Consider the following 17,115-nt stretch of genomic DNA (forward strand, 5'->3'; position numbering starts at 1 on the left):
TTCCAGACCTTTTGTATACTTGTTTCCTCATCCTGGTGTGTCTTTCTCCCTTCGTGTGTCTTTTTGCCTAAAGACACTCATTGCTCAAGAATCAGCTGGAATGTCATCCATGAGAAGTTCGCTTCACTTCTTCCTCCCCGCAGTCAAAAATGAACAGCTTATTCATCTAGGTTTCCACAGTATTCTTATGAACTCTTATTATAGAACTGTCAATATTCTAACTATTTATTTATATGTTTACCCTCCAAACTAGATATGAGATTTTTAAGGCCAAGGACCATCTTTTCGAATTTATTTTTGCCTGTTTGAGTGTATATATGGCCCAATTCCTGGCATATAGTAATTGCTTGCTAATGGTGTTTAAATAAAGCAAAATTCAGCAAAAACTCCTGGTGTCCTTCCTGTGACCAGCCAAGCCCAAGCTTGAACTTTTCTTTCTTCATCATCTGATGCCTTTAGATCAAACTAGATCTAGGAAATTTCATAGCCATCTTCTGGATATGCAACTGAAGGACTGCAGAGGAACATTTCTGACTATACATTTTGAATCCGACCCACGTTCAGACAAATGTGGGTAGTGGCGCCATCAATCTGTATAAATCACAAGATTTATACAAAGGCCTAACTCCAGGTCTTGCATTAAAACAATGACAACAACAAACAAACAAGAAACCCAGCTTATTCATATTTCTTAACTGCACAATTCTAAATCAGTCGAGAAGCTATCACACTCTATACCAATTATGCAGACATAGGTTCAAAGTAAAGAGGAAAGCCAACATTAATTTTTTCCATATTCAGTCCAATTTGAATTGAATTGATGGTTCAGTGTTTTTCTGAGGTCTGCATCTCTTCTTTGTCTTCTTCAGCTGCTGTCTGCCTGAGATTGGGAGCAGGCAGAGGCAGAGACTCCTCCTTCATCTTGTTTTGTTGTGCTAGCTCTTATTGGTACAACAAAAGAGTTTTTTTTAAAATTTTTAAATTTTTTTTTATCAAGTAAAAATAGAGGATATAGAATAACACAGTGGTTCCCAGCAAGGGGTCCCTGGGCCAGCAGCCTCACGTCCCCTGAGAATTGCAAATTTTTAGGCACCACCCTGGGACCTCCTGAATCAAAACCTTTGAGGTGGGACCCAGATACCTGTTTTCTAACAAAACTTCTAGATAATTCTGATGCTTCATGTTACATTTGAGAATCACTGTTATTGGAACCACCATGAGCCATCACTTGACCCCAACAATAACCAAGCTATGGCAAATACTGTTCTCTCTATCTTCCCCGCTTCCTTCTATCTCACTGGATTATTCTGAAGCACACTCAGATAGCATATCCTTTCATTCGTATTTCCACATGCGATAAGGGCTTTAATATGGATGGAGATAATACTTCATCGTATACAGTTGTTAAATATCTGATTTATCCTTAGACCATTCATCCTTAGAATACTCAGCAGCCTTAATATGGTAGTTTTGGGTCAAAAAAGACAGTTCAACTGGATAATAGTGAAAAAGGACCTCTTTTTTGGAGGATTAAAAGTTTATTATTTTAAAAAGGGTGAGTTTGATCCTTATTAAAAGATGAATCTGACAGTCTTAGTCTGTTCAGGCTGCTACAATGGAATATCATGGACTGGGTGGCTTAAACAACAAATTTATTTTTAGTGTGTTGGAGGCTGGAAGTCCAAGATCAAAGTGCCTTCAGATCCAGTGTCTGGTGAGGGCTTCCTGGTTTGCAAATGGCCATCTGGATCCTCATGCTGCAGAGAGAAGAGAGAGGAAGCTCTCCCGTCTGTTCTCATAAGGGCACTAATCCTATTTGTAAGGCTCCGCCCTCATGACCTATTTACCTCCCAAAGGCTCCACTTCCTAATACCATCCCACTGGGGTTTAGGATTTCAACACATACAGCTGGGGAAACACGAACATCCAGTCCAAAACAATGGGGAAGAAAAATGAACCCACAAGAAGCAAGTCCTCAGTTGAGACCCTGGCAAGATAATGCATGTCTTCACCTTGAACGAGACCGACTCCTTACCGTTTATAAAGGTATTGCACTACCTCCTCTGCATAGAGTACGTCAGCTGATTGTTTCCCCAGAACTGTGATAGATTCACAGTCCTTATCTATACTCTTCTGCCTGATCTTCTGTCTGATCCATTTGCATTTGTATAAAAAGTGGTTAGAGTTAAAATGCAACCCATGACTTGACCTAATCTTACCTGAAGAATCCAGGGGTAAACTCATGACCCTCTTCTCATAGGCTGAGTGTGCAGAGATTACAAGGTAGCCAGTTAGGCTCATCACAGGCCTATGTCACTCCCTGGTCTGCTCATGTCCTATTATAGTCTACTAGTACTTACTACACTCTGAGAAACTCAAGAGAATATTTGCTCTCTTCTTCAGATGTCTGTGGCAAAAACTGACACTTGCACGGAGCATGATTTGATAGCAATATCTGCAAAGTGTCAGAAAGGGGAGGGGATCAATACACTTAATTTACTTGGAATAATTCATTGCCCAACTGGAGTTTTCAGTGAGGGCAGACAAATTCCACACTAAACTAACTCACCCACCTGGATCGGGAGGAGGGCAGTGAATCCATCTTTTGAATGAGATGTAAAGCTGAGTTTCTTGCTTTCATTAATGACTCCCTTGGTCCTTCCTTTCTTGAGAAGAGGTGTTCATCCAGTCAGCCATGTTTCAAAATGGGGGATGGATGCTACTGACTGACAGCTTCCTTGCTTTTCCCCTGAGCTGATTACTTTTGCAATCTGCCCTGATATTTGGGTACATTGCTTGCTCAGAGGCTGTCAGTTTGGAGCTACATTCCACCTCAAGAGGAAGGAAAAGTGTAGAAAGATTTTCTGTGCTGGGGAGTGATGGTGATTTTTCTTTCCTTTTTTTTTTTCCTTTTTTAAGGCTAAATAATAGAAAGCCCATTTTTCATGAGATGGGAAGTTAGAAATAATGAAGAACTGTGTATGACAGCAAGGGGAATCCTTGGGATGGTTTAGTGAAGTCATCGAGTCCCTTTGTGATAAATATTCCAGAGGCACCTGGGTTAAATTGCTCCAAGGTGATCTCTCAACTTCCCATCTCATTGATCTGGCCAGTGTGTAAGATGATTTGAACTAGAGTTTTCTGTGTGGTGGCAATGATAGACCATGAGTTCTGAGTTTTTGAGAGACAATCCATTGGAGTGTTTCTCCCTTATTAAGATACAACCATCTCCGGTAAATGCCTGGCCCAGGCATTGCGTTGACATGGGACCGGCTGTGGACAGGAACTTGAGATCCCAGTCAAGGCAGCTAAGGAGCTTGGGGAGGAGGCATGTAATTAAAGGCACTTTCAAATAATTATGCTATTACTACCTAATTAAGAAGTGCCACTTTCCACTTTAACTACCTGAAATTCTGAGATCATCTAGCAATGGACCCTCTACTGAACTTTGGCCAGCTCCCCATGGGAGAGGAAAAGGCGCATAGTCAGAAAACATTGGGCTCTTGAGGGGGCCACAAAGGTCCCCAGAGAGTAACCTGAAATGGTCAGGAGGTGAATCTCCCTTCTCTTCATTTGTCAAACGTCTTACCTTTCTGTGCCTCATTTGAATTTGAATTAGCTGCAAAAAGAGGGAAAGAATGCTTCTCTCCCTGGCTTGTGTGTCAGTAGGCTGGTAAACAAATCAAAATATAAATCTCTGTGAACATGTTTTATCATCTGTTAAAATAGGGAAATTGATCAACAAACATTTGTTGAATTTTTACTTTCTCAAAGTACCATAGGGGATGCGGGAAGTTCAAGACATATAGTCCTCTGACTTCAAGTACCTTTCAACCCAGTTGAAGACCCAATACAGAGGCATTGATCGTTAGATTCAGCCAGCCGTTTATTGATTCATTCAAATGTTCATGCTACAAATATTTCTTGAGCACCCACTTTGTGTAAGGTGCTTCATATAGGCACTTGCAACACAGAGATGAAAAAGATATCTATTCTGTCCTCAAGGAATCTGTTATGGTCCGGTGAGCTACAAAATACAACAGTGTAAGCTTTTAAGGGAAACGAAAAGTGATCCAGTGACACAGATATTCTGAAAAGGAAGCATTTTCTGTGTTTGGACAGAAGAATTTCACCAAGGGCCTCAGAGCAGAAAGAAACAGGATTCAAATCTGACATTAGTCCCAGTTAAATTAAAGACCCCAATACCCACTGCCCCATGGTTCTCCATTTCATGTTCCATCTTCCAAAACGCAAGCATTAAAACCCCATGGGAGAAGCATCATTGTGGTAATAGAGGAGAAGATTAATTCCTAATTTTGATTTCCTTTGAACCATTTTTACTTGACTGAGTCAAACTTGCAATGGAAGATGATTCATTACTATCTATTTTAAATCATGATCAGGAAGCACAATGACACCCCAAAATGACAGAGGATGTGTTTCAAATGAAGAAATCTTAATTTTTAAAACTTTCTTTTTGAATAATTTGGTCCTTCCTTTTAGAACATAAGGGAAAGAAAACACTTAAAAAATTGTTAAAAAATTCACTACTGGTGATGGAATCCATATATTACTTAAGTCAGCAAAAACTTAAAAGATAATCTCATTTTGAAAAAAATCAATGATTACAAAAGAATACTGAATAAAACGTGAATGCCTTCTTTCACTCACCCTCATTCCAAATCCACTCCCGGGGTAACCACCACCAGCACTTTGGTGTGGACATTCCTAATCTTTTGTTATGTATTTGAATTCATATATAAGAAGGAGTTTTTACATGCACGTGCATAAATAGAATCAGAAATAGGATGTATTATTCTGCAATTACATCTTCTTCAAATTTAGCATATCTCGCAGGTTTTTCTAATGATAGCCTGCTTAAATGTGCCTGAAAGAAACAGAAATTGAAGTCTTCATTTCGTTTTGTGCTCTGCTTTCCCAGGGTAGACTTGCTTCTTTCATCCATCCACATCTGATCCAGTCTCCCAAGAAAGCAGTAATTGCTGTCCAGGTCAGCAAAAGGGGTCAGAAGGGAAAAGGTGAGGGTGCAGAAAATAGTATGAGCCACAATGAGTCTCCAGCCTCCCCCAAATACAGGGAATGCAAAAAGACCAAACATTAATTCTTGAAACTTTTAGGTAAACAATGATTAGCTGGCCTCAGGGAGTAAGGCAATCCTGACCTCTAACTAATCATGATCAAGCCCACATTTGTTGGTCAGTATCTACATCCTAAAATGTGCAAGTGCTTTAATGGTATGCTGCCCATTACTGCCCCTTTGCTGACAACAAAAAGGAAGAAAGGGAGGAAGGAAGGGAGGAAGGAGGGAGAGAAGAAGGGAGGAAAGAAGGAAAAAGAAAGGAAGCAAGGAAGGAAGGAGGAAGGCAGAAAGGAAGGAGGGAAGGAAATAAGGAAGGAAGGAGTTTTAAGGTGCTCTTCTTATGGAGGGGTTGGAGGTTCCAGGAGCACACAAACAAGGCACAAAAGGTTTTATTCTGAGTTTATGGTATGATCATCTGATGTTTATTAGGTAAACTCTCTATACTCAAATTATTCCACTCTGGAGTGAGATGGTCTTTGAGGAAGCATTTTTTTATTTGGTTTCAGACCCAATGAATCAGATACCTTGTCATCCACTGGGTCCTTATCTACTATCCTCCTCCCCATCTTCCAAAACATAAGCAATAAAATTATACAGGAGAAATGTTATTTTTGTATCAGAGAAGGAGATTCCTAAATGTACAAGACTTTTTGATGCAGTCGTAGGAACAATCAAGTCTTTGCTGACGATTCACTCAGTCCTGGGAGAACACAAGAAAATCACTACTCAGGGCTTCTCTGGAAACCATCATAGGGTATGTGCTTATGGAGCCAGTTCAAAAATTCGGAATGATTCTCATCATGTGTCATCCAGACGTAAGTCTGGAGCAAAAGCCTTGGTGGCCATGTCAGTCTGCTTCCTGGCATAAAATAAGGTGTGCTCAGATGAGACTCTGAATAACATTTCATAAGGTGACTCTTTATAGAGGTGTGGGCAGGGTTAGAGTGGGTGTCGAGGCACTCAGGGATGAGGAACAATCGTAAGCCCTGGAGTAGTGAGGGAGGAATGAGTGTTATTGGAGCCTGTTGAGACTGTGGCCACTGGGGAAGGGCCACCGGCCAGGAGCTATAGTCCTGGAGGGACAGAATGCAGCCAATGGCAGAACTCTGCACTGAAGCAGGAGGGGAGCAGCGGGGAGAAATACTCCTGCCTCCCCCTCCTCTGGCATTCCTATCTCGCTTTGTGACTGATGGCTGAGCCCAACTGGAAATCAGACAGACAGGAAATCTGGAGCTAATTCCACAGGATCAGCACCTCAGGGCACAGAGCCAAGTGGAGAAGGTCAGATAATGAATTTTGGTGGTGGTAGTGATGGTGTGATGGTGGGGTTGGGTACAGAGAATAGCCATCATTTCAGCCTAATAGAGATTCAGACTAGAGATGAAAACAGATCGGGAAACGAAACCTTGGCAGAGTTTCATCAGGCTCAGGATTAAATCAAAAGGGCAAAGAAAGTGTTGTCTGTGTCGCCCTCATGTCCTTAGGGCTTGAAGGGTGGAGAGTAAAGTACCAGTCACTGAACCTGGAGAGTCCTGCTCTTTTGGGTGTTGACACCATCGTAGACTCCCTGGGCTGGGAGAGAATCCCGGGGTTCATCCCCCTGCCTCTAGGAGGGCACTGATAGACTATTCCAGGGAGATGGGAGGTCTCAGTCTTTTTATTCACACTATTTTATGAGCTGTACGTTTTGATTCATTATTCACCATGCAAGTAAAGTGAAAAAAATCATTTAAATTATAAACACTTGGAAATTTACTATGGGACACACAAAATTTTAGACTTTGCCCTGGATATAAACAAGATATGCTCTTTGCTTTTCTGAAGCTTATATTCTGCTGAATGAGACAGATATGTGCAAAGCAAATTATAATTTAAACTGAGATGTGATTAGTGTTGTAATGCAGGTAAGTACAGTATATTATGGGAGAATAAAAAAGTGGGAGGTCACTCTTTATGGCGAATATTAAGGAAAGCAGAGTGATATTTCAGTTGGGTCTTAAAGAAGTAGGGGCAAGGAGATGGGCAGAAACAGAAAGGCGAAGAAGCACAGCACATGTGTGGGAGATGTGGATGGCCCTGGAATGGTTGGGATACAGAATGAGTGACTGGGGGTGAGAAAGGGCCTGGAAAAGTCTACTGGGGTTGGACCATAAAATACTGAATATCAACGCTAAGGTATTTGGGACTGAGATTCCAGTTGCCTATTCAATATTCATTCCCTGCTTCATCCTTACTAACAGAACACCATCCATGGTTTTTCAGAGTGGCCTCATGTTCATTTAAAATGATGAACTTCCCCAGCTACCCTTGCAGGTAGGTATAGGAGTATGATGTGACCCAATTCTTACCTACAAGATGTACACAGGCATCTACTAGGTAAGGTTTCTGGGAAAGCTGTAGTATGACTGCTAAAAAGGGACTCAGATAGCGCATGGCTTTTGTCCTTTGTTCCTCTTTCCATCTTTCTGTCCGGAATGCAAATCCAAGGCCTGGAGGCAGAACAGATATCCTGTGACCTTGAAACAAAGGCTCATGGTTGGGAGGGCAGGAAAGGAATGAGAAAGAACGTGTTTCCTGATGACTTCCTGTAACAACAGTATCCACCCCAAAAGGCCCACCTTCAGACTTCTTAGGTGAGAAAAGTAAAGCCCGATTTTTTCCAGCCTCTGTGGTCATATTTCTGCTATATGAAGCCGCATATAATAGCTCAGTGCTTGATTTTATGCTATAGGATGTGTGGAACCACTGAAGTCTAAGAAGTAATAGCACAGACATGGGGTCAGGGGCCTTAACCTGTAGTCCAGCTCTATCCCTAGACATAATAAGTAAAGACCTGGTGTTTGGTCATCTGGCTGCTTTGAGTTCAGCTCTATTCCAGGAGCGCCAGGTAACTCAAGGTGATTCACTTAGCTTTTCTGGGAATTGCATCCTCATTTAGAAAATACGGATTTTCTTAGAAATTCTCTGAAGGATCATCTAGCTCCATGGTTTCCTGACTGGGACAACATATTAGGAAGATGGCAGGTGGAAATGTGGAGGCTGCCTGCGGAGAGGAGAGTTCAGAGCAGGAAAGCCAGTAATGTGGTTATTATGCTTGGATAGGTAGACGGTGGTGAGATCTTGAATCAGGGGCATAGAAATGCAGAAAAACATGTTGGTTGTGAAATCATTGGGTCTCCAAGATTGATTGGGTGGGGGCTGTGCTGTGTAGAGAAGTTGTAGTTGACTGACCCAAAAAGTGATTAAAACATAAAGAATATAAAGACTGAGTCTTCTTCAATATTACAAAGGTTTTAAATACATTTTTGGAGATGTAGAAATTGCACATGACTTTATTTATTACTCTTAGGAAGCCATAGACGTAGAAGCGAACGACAATAAAAATAACTTCAATTCATGTTAACACTTTTCCCCTCAGGAACTCCAGGCATGTTTATATAGTTGTTGCAAGTTTATCATTGCAATGCCCTTGCACTGTGAAGAAGGGAGGTGTGTGTCATCTCTTCCCATTAGCCCGACGGAGAGACTGCCATCTGAAGAAGCAGGGATCTGCCCAAAGTGTGAAGGTGAGCCGGGGCAGAGCTGGCACTAGGAATTAAGCCAGCCTCACCCCTGACCGGGTGCTCCTTGAGGCCTGTGAGACATGAGAAAACCTAGGATTTGGGAGCTCCCTCCCCCAACACATTAATAGTTACAGAGTGCATGCTCTAATAAATAATATCTTTATCTCTTTTTATGTCACTTGACACATTATGTTTCTCTCTGGTGTCAGATCTGGAGGCGCTAGGACATGAATGTCTTATTCAAAGCATCAGAGTTTATATAGAAAACAAGAGCAAAGGTGCCCTGCCTCCATTTCCCACATTGATGAGGCGTTGTAAGGCCACCGTGACCCTTGAAGGTGTTTCTTCTTAGCTTGCTCTTTCAGTTTGCTTACCTGCCAACTTTGCCTATTCTGGGACTTCAGGTCTCTATTCCTATTTTTTTTTTAACCTACATTTCAATTTGGTACAATCTCAGACACAACTCCTTTCCCAGATCTCTCTTATAAACAATGGTGCATAACTGGTATATTTTGATCCCAAAATGGCATCCGAAAGCGTTCTGCAATGCCGCCAAGCCAGCACTTTCGGAAGCATCTGACGATATTAATTTCAGTCTATTTCCTGAGGTTTGCAGGAAACTAAAATGAAGAAAGCGCTGTGGCAAAAAATTAAAGCTTCATGGAAAAAAAAAAAAAGAAGATTGACAGGAAACGAGGCTTCAATAGGACAGCTTGCACTGAGTAGTGCTGTCCTCCTTTCTGCATATCAACATATGCATAGGGAAAAATAGCTCTCTCTCCTACTTGCAGCACGGAGATTGGGAAGGGGCCTTGCCCACATGCTGTAGGTATGTAACAACTGGGGTAAGTATACACAAGAGACTGAACCTCGTGTCCTTTAGACGGGCTTGAAAATTATCCCTGGTGGCCAGACTTTTTCAGAAGAACCAAGATGCATTCAATGTTTGTCCAATTTTTAAAAATCTAGGGAGACAATACGATCAGTTTTGTGCTAAAATCCACAATTTTGTGGTACTTGATTTTTCTACCTTCCCTGTTTTTTATACATTTGAATCTGATGTTTCAAATTCAGGCCTTTAGGGAAAGAAATTCCTTCTAAATCTTCCACGTGCAATGATAACTCGAGGCAAATTCGACCCCCAAACACACTGTCTTTCCTTTCAGAATATCTTTCTTTGTCTGGTTTTCTTTTATTCTGATGATCCATGTCCCAGTTTTCTTGACGGTTTCCTGCATGGCATGAGCCTTCCCTCGCTGGGCTCCTTCGAGGGTCTCTTCCTTTTTCTCACCAGTAGGTGGACACAGTCCTTCTCAGCACTGTGAGATTTCTAACGTTTTTACTGATAGACCCTGCACAGTCTTAGGAATCTCCAGGAAGAATGAACAAATGAGTCATCGGTCAGTTACCCCAAAGCGTGTGAAGATAGGAGGTGGGGAGGAACAAGTGCTGTATCTTTCAAAGAAAAAAATACTTCAGGTGCTTACCTCCACTGTGACATGCATTTTTGAAAGTAGAGCCTAGTCCCTCGTGTCTTCTGCAGCTGTCTTTGCTTGTTGCGATGACACCTGCAAGAAGGAGGTGGCAAAACCTGGAGGCATGCGTGGGTCTGCAAATTCGTGGCTACGACAGGACACCTGGGATTTTAGGGAAAGACTAAGGAGTCATTGTGGATCACGCAAGGGGCATTGGACCCTACCAGGCTGGACTTTCAGAGGGGCCACACTGTCGAACAGGTGAGTTCCTAAAGCAATTTAGTCAGGGAGTGAGGGAAGAGAGAAATGTGGAAGGTGCCCAGGCTGGGCTGAACTGAGATATGACACAGCCTTGAGCTCTTCTCCGTCCAACTGTTTTACAGTCCAACTGAGACTTTCCCTTCTTTCTTTTCTTCTCAAATCTGTAAGTGCAAGACGTGCCCCAATGCCACCATGGATAGTGTTAAGCCTATTATGATTTGTTGTTATTGAGATGAGGTGAGAGATGGGGTGGTGAGAAAACAGTTCTACCTCACTCCTTGCAGTAAGTTTTAATAGAGATGGGGAATTAAATTCAGCACACGCTTATGCCTGCAGTGGCGGTTTTTTTTTGTTGTTTTTTTTTTTTTTTTTTTTTTTTTAAGACGGAATCTTGCTCTGTCACCCAGGCTGGAGTGAGTGCTGTAGCTCTATCTTGGCTCACTGCAACCTCTCTCCTCAGTTCAAGCCATTCTCCTGCCTAAGCCTCCCAAGTAGCTGGGATTATAGGCACCTGCCACCACACCTGGCTAATTTTTGTATTTTTAGTAGAGACAAGGTTTCACTATGTTGGCCAGGCTGGTCTTGAACTCCTGACCTCAAGTGATCCACCACCTTGGCCTCTCAAAGTGCTGGGATTACAGGTGTAAGCCACAGCACCTGGCCACAGTGGCCCTTTTAAGGACGCAATATGTTATCTCTTTCAAATATTCCAATACCCATATGGGGTCTCTGACTATTATGATCCCCACAAAATGGATGAAAAATAGAGGCTGGAAGAGGGAGTGGTTTGTCCAGGGCCCAGGGTAATGGAGTAAGGAGTGGCCACTGGAATGAATTCTTAAGAAAGTGCATGGTTAAGTGTAAATCACTCTGCAAACTTTGCTTGCTCTTGTTATTCTCAGATCAGATGCCAGGATGGGTGGTAAGAAATAACAATGGCAATTGGGCCCACTGAGTGAGTAATAGGGTTAGAACAAGACTTTGGAACAGTCACCTGGATCCCTACAACCTTTGTTCCTCTATGATGTGGGCCCAGATTGTGTCACGGTGGTAATCTGGATCCTGGTACCTCCTTGGAAAGGCTTGGTGACATGCCAGACCCAAGGCAAGGGCACGGGTGGCCCCCAGCAGTGCTTTCAGGGGGAAGGAGGGAGTGGATGAGTGGCTGCATTGAGGAGTGGATATTTTGGAAGGGGAGATTTCCTCTGGGACTTCTGAACCTTTAAAACTCTGACGAGTTAGACGAAGGTGTACCCAGTCCTGTGGCCCACGTCCCACCTTCCTGCTCAAGCTCTGGGACATTTAGTCCTGGCTTGATGGTTATTGGCACAGATGTTAAAGGCCATTAGGGGGGAAAATGGAAAGCTTTTTCTGAGCTAAAAAGTAAATGTGGGTTTGGCCTATTGATCTGAGCACAACAGACAGTTTTCATAATTTGAATGCTTATGTTGTCAGACACACAAAGGCATTTGTTCAATCACAAATACAGTAAACATGATTTGCCAGTGTGTGAGTGGCAGGCATGAGCCAGAGAGAGGAGACAGGGGGTGAAAATGTAGGCTGAGCATTTGGAGAAGTAGCTCTCAAGATTCTGAACACTTTGTGACCATAGTTAATAACATTGCATTGTACCCTTAAAAATTGCCAAGAGAATTGATGTTAAGCATTCTCACCACAAAAATGATAGTATGTGAGATAAGTAATGCATATGTTAATTAGCTTAATTCGGTCATTCCACAATGAAAAACTTATTTCAAAACATCCTGTTGTACACCTTAAATGGATACAATTTCTATTTGTCAATTAAAAAAACAAATAAAAATTTAAAAAGAGAAGAGTCCAATTATTCTCCATATTTTGATCAGTTCTAAAGAAACTGGCATTTTTATAGAAGTATCATGAAAAAGAAAAGACAAAGTCTCAATGGAAAATGAGCTTTACAAAAAATATAAACAGAATATAGTCATCTTATGCTTATATATATATTTATTGTCATACAAGTAAATGTACACTTTAGAAAATGTAAAATCCAAAAAATTCTCTAAGAAAATAACTGAAAATAAGATAAGCACCTGCAATATTCATGTACCCTAATATTTTCCTATGCAAAATTTTCAACATGGCTGAGGTCAAAGAAAAATTAGTTTGCTTTCTATCATGAATGTTTACCCATACCACTAAATATTCTTCCATGTGGGGAAAAAAGGGATTCAGAACACCTGATCAAAAAGCTGGTGCTTTACAACCTGCTTTTCCAGAACAGATTTGGGCCATCCTGTCTTCTGGTTTAACCAAAAATTCGGAATCGTGGCTTCCATAAATGGCTTTGATACTGTTTTCTCTCGTCGGTGAGCCTAGGGGACCGTGCTCATTTGAACAGGTTGGTCTTAGTTTCAGATGCTCTGGGAACTTGCATTTGTGAACCTTCCTTGGCATGTTCCTAATGGAATCTGGGGGCAGAATGGGAGCCTGGGATGGCAGGTGTCACTGGCTGACTGTGATTGGATTGTCCACGCTTTGTGATCCCCTTTCGTGAGCTGTTCCTATTTGGGACCCAGGTAAAATCATTTTAAAAGTTGAAATATTTTGAGTAACAAGTGACTGCTTTTTTTTCTCTTCTCATTTCAGGCATGCTGAGTTTTAGTTCAGAGTGGTTGCACGGGGGCCTCTTCATCATGAATCTGGAAACCCTCTGTCATTAAGGATTAGTTCACAGATTTCCTGAAAGTAAAAGAAAAATGGAAAAGGTAAAAACTTGATGTTTTCCAAATGCTTAACTTTGGAGCATATGCTATTGCTGCACTTTCTACGAGGACTATTTCCATAGAATTTTCTGCTTCCTTACTTTATATCACTCCTTAATGCCCTTCTCTGACTTCCTAATTCTCAGTCCATTCACACCCATCCACTGATTCACAATTCCGATGTGAGCTCCAAACTTCCGTTCTTTTTCTTTTTTGTCATCACATGTCCCTGTTGGAAAATACGAAGACACCAGCCACCATCTTGCACAGACTCTGGGATCTAAGACCACACAAAGAAAGGGAGAAATCAGTGGCTGAAGGAGTCGCTTCATGACTGGGGAGTACACATGATCTAGACCTGCACCGCCCGCTGCTGTAGTTACTATCCACGTGTGGCTATTTAAGTTGAAATTAATTGAAATTAAATAAAAAATACAGTTCCTCAGTCACAGTGGTCATATGTCAAGTGCTTAATAGCTGAATGTGGCTAACGGCAACTGTAGTAGACAGCGCAGATTTCATAGACCATTTTATAGGCCATGTCTATCAGCACAGAAAGTGCTACGAGACAGCACTGATGTGTCTCTTTACACAATCGGGTTTAAGCTGGCACTGTCTAGGGTAACGGCTGACAATCAGGGTTTGTTCCTTCGGAATGATAGTTGGAGAACTGGTCAACCCTTGGTTTGAGAATAATAATGCCTTTGAAGGGAATAAGCCAGAGATAACTTCTTCACAAAATTAATGGTGTTCGTATCTCGGTCTGCAAGCCCCAATGAAAGGATTTAAGATTAAGAAATGTAAGCCTATTTGGAAACAAATGAACAGGCAATCATCTACCATGACCGCTACAAAAACTGAACTGTGTCTCCCCAAACATTCCTGTGTTAAAGCCCTAACCCCCAATGTGGCCAGATTTGGAGAAAGGGCCAATGAGAAGGTCATAAAAGTTACATGACATCATAATGGTGGAACCCTGACCTGATAGGACGGGTGCTCTTAGAAGAGGAAAAGACACCAGAGCTCTCCCTCTCTCAGCTTGCACAAGGAGGAGGTCACGTGAGCACACAGTGAGAAGGCAGAGGACCATCTGCAGGCAGGAAGAGAGCCCTCGCTAGAACCCCCACGGTGGCACCTGATAGCGGACTTCTAGCTTCCAGAACTGTGAGAAAATACATTTCTGTTGCTTAAGTCACCCAGTTTATGGCATTTTGTCATGACAGTCTGAGCAGACTAACACGATGAACTTGTATTTGGGTTGCTGCTACTAATAATGGCTGACATTTGTGTAGCACGTTGCAAGGTGATTTTATATCTCTGATTTACTTCTCACAAAAGCCCTTGAGGCTGGTATTAATGTTGCGATTTTACAGATGAGGAAAAAGCCTCCTAGTAACTCTCTGATAATCAGTGATCAAACTGAGATTGGAAATCGGGGCTTCTGAGCCCTACTCCTGTGCTGTAACCACTCTGCAAACTTGTTTCACAGATCTCCTGTGGTTGCCCAATACAGACTGTACCTGGGCAACGCTGAACATGAGAGTGAATCCATGGCTGCTCTCACATTTGAATCCACTCAATAGAATAATCAAAAGTTCAGGAGCATGGAAATCAATATCACAGAGTTAATAAGGGGTCTTTTCCAGAATATCAAAATTATTTGTCTACAAATGCATATTTAAATGCAAGCGTGTAATTGACACAAAACATGAATAAGAAATCTGCAGACAAGGAAGTTCAAATGGCTAATAATTACTTTTAAACGTGCAAACTTCTTAGTAAAAAGAAAGAGAGGTCATTTTTACAATTGTCTAATTAGGAAAAAAAATTAAAATCTTGTAATATCAAGCATTGAGGAGGAATCGTCATAAACTGGGGAAAGGACTATAAATTAATTCAGCCTCTTTGGAGAACAATTTGTCCATATCTAGTGAAGCTGTAGATATGCACACCCTACATTCCAGGAGTTGACTTCTAGATGTATATCGTAGAGAAAATCTTTGTGTACACAAACAGATATGATCAAAGATACTCATTGCAGTCTTCTTAGTAATCACAAAAAAATTGGAAGCAAGCTAAATGTCTATCAATGAGGTAATGGATAAACTATAGTCCATTCATACAAAGAAACATTCTCTAGTATTTAAAATTAACGGATTTAACTGCATCCATATAGATACATCACAAAAACGTGTTGAGTGAAAAGAGAAAGTTACAAAAAATTATGTGTTCTTAAAAATTTTTCAGGGACCAATTGATATTATATATTGTTTGTGAATACGTAAGTAGTAAAAATATAAACATAGATATAAAGAAAAGCCACCTTTAAGGCGATGATTACCTTTGACGAGGGAGAAAAAGAAATAATAAAAGGGAAGTTCAATTTTATCTGTGACTTTTTACTTCAGACTTTTTTCTAAAGCAGATAGGAACAAACAATTAACATGTGTTAAATCTGAGTGTCACATGGGTATATGCTGAATTATTCCCTATACTTTCATGTGCATATACATTTTTTATAATTAAAAAACTCAAAACGTTTTGGATGATCAATATTCTCCTGACAATTCACTCTCAGCACTCACAGCCCACGTCCAGGTATTTATAGTCTCCAGAGCAAACAAGTGAGGACCAAAAGAGGCACTCAGAGAAAATGCCTTCTGAAGGGGTCCCAGCAAGTCAAAGGTAGATTGGAGTGTGGCAGCCTAGCCAGGATCAGGCACCATGCCCACCCTGTGCTAAACAGAGACGCTGTACGGGGCCTGAGACCCTAACTTACAATAGTGGGGAAGAGTCAGGAACAACTTCCCTCGGCTCTGCCTGTCTTCACCCTAGATTAGAAGTCACCAATTGCCTTATGACTTGGCTCTAACACTCACGTAACAGCTTGAGAAATCCAAAACTTAAAACTATCTCTTAAAAGCAATTAATGTGAGTCTCAGGAAATTTTTTTCTTGGGTCTACATAAAGCTTAGCTTTGCTAAAAGTGGTTTGTTTGCTTTGCAGGGATAACAAGAATAAAACATTTAGTGTTTCATGAGTCACCCAGCTGACATGCACCTCTTCCTTTTAAAAACAAACTATTGAGACACCTTCACCATTCAACACCTTCCCTTTCCCTGCTGACTCCCTTTTCCGCACTCCGAATTCAAGGTTCTCCTAGACTTTCAGAAACTTTGTGTGATAATGTTTAACATTTACATCACCTTCCTAAAATACTTGTTTTCTAGATTCTTCTTGGACATCAGCTAACTTAACCATTGAGGAGATAAATGAACATCTATCAAGCACCTGTTATGTGCTGATGCTTGCTCATTACTTGTTTCATTTGGCTTTACTGGATTCTGATAACAATCCTTTAAAATGAGTGTAATCATTAACATTGTCTGCATCGCAGAACTAAGAAAACTACTCTCAGAACGAGTAAGTAACTTGTCTGCGTTTACAAAGCTAACAAATCTACTAGGTGGAGTCAGGATTTAAAAGCCACACTGGGACTCAAAGTCCTGGGTTCTGATTCTGAATCTGCCACTCATGAATGTGACCCTGTGTGGATCACTTACCTGTCAGAGCTTTAGTTTTCTCATTCCTGAAATGAAGGGATAAGACTAGATGATATCCAAGTTTCTTCCTAATTTTATGATATTTTCTGTGGCAACTGTATTATACAAAAAGGACAGAAGAGACCACTTATTTTACCATCTATATTTGTTTTCCTGCTCTCTGTGGACAATGCCTCAAGGAATGAGTTTACCAGTCGAAAAGAGATCAGTGAGCCAAAAGTGTCCTGCTCAACCAAATGTTCCATTAAGCCATGATTTCTCTGGGCAGGACTCATATCCGGCTCTTTGTTCTGTGAAATACTGACACATCTGGCAATCAACCTGTGTTACTACAGTTACTGAGTGTCTAGTAAGCACAACGAATTAGAAGCTGAAAGAGACCCTGTGCACATTAAAAACTTGAAAAGC

Source organism: Macaca thibetana, chromosome 14 (assembly GCF_024542745.1).
Source record: "Macaca thibetana thibetana isolate TM-01 chromosome 14, ASM2454274v1, whole genome shotgun sequence".
NCBI lineage: Eukaryota > Metazoa > Chordata > Mammalia > Primates > Cercopithecidae > Macaca > Macaca thibetana.